Source organism: Crocuta crocuta, unplaced genomic scaffold (genome assembly GCF_008692635.1).
Source record: "Crocuta crocuta isolate KB4526 unplaced genomic scaffold, BGI_CrCroc_1.0 scaffold224, whole genome shotgun sequence".
Classification (NCBI taxonomy): domain Eukaryota; kingdom Metazoa; phylum Chordata; class Mammalia; order Carnivora; family Hyaenidae; genus Crocuta; species Crocuta crocuta.
The window spans coordinates 1,195,605-1,200,203 of NW_027529545.1; the positions used below are offsets into that span (position 1 = coordinate 1,195,605).

The 4,599-nt window shown below is 39.8% G+C and overlaps 1 protein-coding gene across 1 annotated transcript in view; it reads right to left on the reverse strand.

The window, feature by feature from the left end:
* The window catches only part of ARHGAP6 (Rho GTPase activating protein 6), a 235,976-nt gene that overhangs the window by 121,116 nt on the left and 110,261 nt on the right, over positions 1 to 4,599 (reverse strand). The gene's annotated exons all lie outside the window — the stretch shown is intronic.

Below are 4,599 nucleotides of genomic sequence, written 5' to 3' on the forward strand. Positions count from 1 at the left end.
TCCATTACATTTATGATCAAGTCTCCTTAATCATTTTCTGGAATGAGTAAACATAATTTTACTGGGAGGGTCTTGATATTTAAACAAAAAAAAAACCACCTTGATTTAAAAGAATTTAGATCCCATAAAAAAAGTAAGAAAACTTTTCATCGATTCTCATGAGCCAATTCCAATCAATTTAGTAAATATTTATTTATCTCCCTTTAGGGTAAGGCACAATTCCATACCCTGGTAAAAACAGTAAGTTCCCCCATCCTTAAGGAATCTAGAACATACCAAAGGGCTGAAACAAGCTCAGAAATACTGATAAGAGGATGCCTAGCAGCACTGACGCTATGACAGGATTATAGTCAAAATCTCCTGGCAAAAAATGGCAGACTTCCTTAGCTAGCTGTGCAACAGCTTTCCTTACCACTCATTCCTTGTTGGCAAAGCTGGAATTACTCCAAGCATCTGGCCTTCCACAAGTTCAGGACAGATGAGGTCCTCCCCTGGCTCAGGGAATGAGTGCTCACTCCTCCATGACAGTTATGGCATCAATTACTATAACATACCATATCCATCGATTCCAAATATGCATCTATTCCCCTTGCTAGTGACTGGTTTAGGGATGGGTTGTGATGGAACCTGAACAATGAATGGGGCCAAAAGGAAAGTCTTCTAGGAGAGGAAGAGCTTCTGGGGAAAAATGCTCTCTCTTCTGTCCTTGGATCTACTTGTTTGAGGATACGATGCCTGGAGCTGTGTCTGCCATATTATGACCAGGAGGGACAAGTGGAAAGATATAAAGCCCCTAAGTCTTTGGTGGCATCATTGTGTCCCTGAATTAACCAGCCCTGGAATCATCTACCCCTAGACAGATGACGCATTCTATTTCCATCCTGGTGTTTTTCAACTGCGGGTCACAAATGATTAGTGGGTCATGACACCAATATCAGGAGCCCCATTGTTTATATCATGCCAGCAAACTCTCTTCCAAAAATGTAAAGCTTATACGGACAGAACTAGGAATTATTTTGTCAATGATTTTCCTGAAAAAATTCCAATAGATAGATAGAGACATATATCCTGGTATATTCTCCAAAATCTATGCCTCCCTACACACTTTGCCTTTCACAGTTCATGAACATATTGCCATTACATTTATTTCTACTGAGAAACATTTAAAGGGTGTAAAGGATGATGTTACTTGGAGACTATGTGTGATATTGGAAAAAACACAAACTCTGGAGTCAGACTGGAGTTGCTTTCAATTTTTCTGATATAAGAGGATTCTCTGGAAAAGTCATTGACAAAATAATTCTTTTATAATGAGTCAAATTACACACACACACACACACACATATATTCAAATCACATTTTGAATTACAGGAAAAAAGTCAAGCTTTGGACTCTGAAGACTATTCCCTATGGAATGAGATATACTGCATAAGATATATGAGTATATAAGATATGAGATATACTGCATAAGTTAGCTTTATGAGAAATAGAAACTTGTGTATTCAATTCCCAAACAGGTATTTTAATATCATCATTTGCATGGTAGGCTATAATGGATATTATTCCACTCTATTAAACAGTGTATATTAACCACAACATAGCATCTCCTTGATGGTCTAGAATGAGACTTATGAACACCGATCAGTGAGNTTTTGAGAGAGACAGAGCATGAGCAGGGGAGGGGCAGAGAGAGACGGAAACACAGAATCCAAAGCAGACTCCAGGCACTGAGCTGTCAGCACAGAGCCCAATGCAGGGCTCAAACTTGTGAACTGTGAGATCATGATCTGAGCTGACGTCGGCCGCCTAACCGACTGAGCCACCCAGGCGCCCCTCTTATGCCTGTTTTAAACTGCCATCTCTTTGTAATGGTTCCTTTCTGCTCTCAGCTACCGTTTCTTTTTGTTAATATATATACATATATGTGTATACGTGTGTGTGTGTGTNNNNGTTTATATGGGTGTGTGTGTGTGTGTGTGTGTATACACACACACACACACACACACGTATACACATGCATCTTTTAATATGTAGCTTACTTTGTATACATGTTCTCCATAAGAAAATGAAGTACACTGGCCGTGAAATTGTTATTCTGGAAGTTCCACTATCGTTCTGAGACTATTTAATTTCCTGACGCCCCAGCTGTGGCAGATGGCTGCAACTGACAAAATTCTGACATGTAGGTGTACATGGCTATCACCACATAGTGGAACAGAGCTGATGTAAACTGAAGAAAACAGAGCGTTTCTAATTCATTAGAACTCAGGCTTCGTCAGCTGCCCAACGTTGTATGTATTTGAGTAAAATATGGAAGAAATTCACTAGATACTAATGACCAAGACTCAAAGTACAGTCTCAAACAAATAGCAGTAGTAACCATAAATGCACCAATAAACCCAAACTTATACGCGAAGAATTCTTAAATCAGGAAAAAACCAAAAGTAGACTATCTACAAAGCCGTGCAATGTCTTTGAAATTGAGCTAACGAGCCAGATGAAATCGAGGAAACCATCTCAAGGCAACTCTTATCTTGTCCTACCCACGTTCAGGTCACTAGGAAATCTGCAATCCGCTCTGCCCTCATTCACCCTTTGTTGGTGAGGACCTCAAGATGCATCATTTTTGGGGGGTTGCAAATACATGTCTAGGAATTACCTAAGAGAGTCATCAAAGTGTGTGAAAAGATATGCGCAAAGATGTTGACTACAACATTATTTATACCATGAGAGACTGTACCTCACTTAAATTTTCTTACATCTAGCTGAAGGAATAATGGGAAAAAAGGTTGCCTTAGAAGAAAATTTATTGGTGGAGAAAAATGCGATAAACTAAAATTCAAGACCAAGATCATCTATCATATGTGCATATTACACACGACCATAGCACAGAGGTGATTTAAACACATAGACATAAAGATGCACAGACAAAAACTAGGAAGGAGAAGTAGCTGTCTATACAAAGATCCAATTTTTCCACAGTAAACATAAGTTACTTCTGTAATCAGAATCACATTAAATGCTTGAAACACTTTCCCTCCTTTTCTTCTGTTACAATCCAGACACATCTTCGTCCTTCAGCTCCCTTTGATGTCAGCTTGGGATCTTGGTGGTTCCCCTTCAGGTAAACTCCAAGTAGAAATGACTTCACGTGTACCTGATGTTTTCAGAGAAACGTTCTGGCCAAAGAAGGGCAAAGGGAAAGGAACTATCGGCTTTAGCAGGAACAAAAACGAACAACAATATCAGACACCAGAAAAGAGATGAGCATTATAGGATGAAGAAAGAAGAATTAGAAATGGCACATATACAATTAAATAGCGAAATGACCAGAAAACAACAGAAAAATAAAATAAAAATAACAGAAAAATGACCATCAGAATAGCTCCTGCTGAAATTCTGCCAAAGGTTAACTGGGTTCAAAGAGCAGGCCGGTCAAAGGTCAAACACAAGAGCTAAGCCCTAAACCCTTTTAAGAGGTGGGTGTTACAGCGACTTTTCACACTAATGGTTCTTCTTTTGATTCCAATAATGCCTGGACTATTCTAACTTAAAAATCATCAATTATCTCATTTCACTTTTGGGCTTCAGCTGGCCATAATGTACTTTTTTTCTCTCCCATGTTTAATGACATCAGGTCTGGATCATCTGAAGAGCCTCAATCAAATAACGACTCCGATTAACCAGAAAATGCTCACAGCTCACATGTTAGAAAGGGGAAAGGAAAGTGCAACCTAACAAACTAATTTTCGGGCTGTATTTCCAGAACCACCTATCTTGATGGCATGCGACCACCTCTCTTGACGGCATGCGTTGAAGACAGAGGTTGAAAGGGTTACCCGGAAGGAATCTTCACTTTGTCAGAGACAGTGAAGAGTTGTTGCCTTTTCCAGTTCAAAGTTCACATTTTGTAGGATGATAATGCCACGGAATATCTGAAGTCAGAGACATCTACTAAGTGCTAATTATAGTCTATATTTGCCCTGATCGGTATGTATCCCCATGTGGCTGTCCAAGTTTAAAAGAATTAAGAGTAAATAAAATTTAAATTTCGGTTCCTCAGTCACGCTAAGTATATTGTAAGGGTTAAAAGGCCACATGAGGCCAGTGGCTACCATACTGGACAGCGCGGACACAGAACATTTCCATCACCACCAAGAGTTTTATTAGACAGCGCTGCTCTATACACTACTTCCTGAGGTGGAAGAACAGGTCGTATTAATTCAAAGATTTTAAACAAAAGATGAAACAAAGCAGACTCGCTGGTTACAGCTGAGCATCTCAACTATCCATAACAAGTCATTTCCCCAGCATTCCAGGTACCGTGATCGCGTATGGAAAACTTCTAAGCACCGTAGAAGTGCCATTCTCTTCCTCAGGTCAAACCACACACACCACAGTGCTTCCCCCTCCAGTTTTCTTTTTAAAACAGAGGAATTTGGAGTTCAGTTGAATTATTTTTTCTCCTCGTAATAAAAACTATTTTAGTTCCAAAGGAATCGCCATTCATTTTCAGACCGCTACCGGCCCTATTCACGACGGAGGTAGAAGGCTGGGGCTGCCCTTGACCTAGGGCTTCACTGGGAAGAAGCCAAAGTT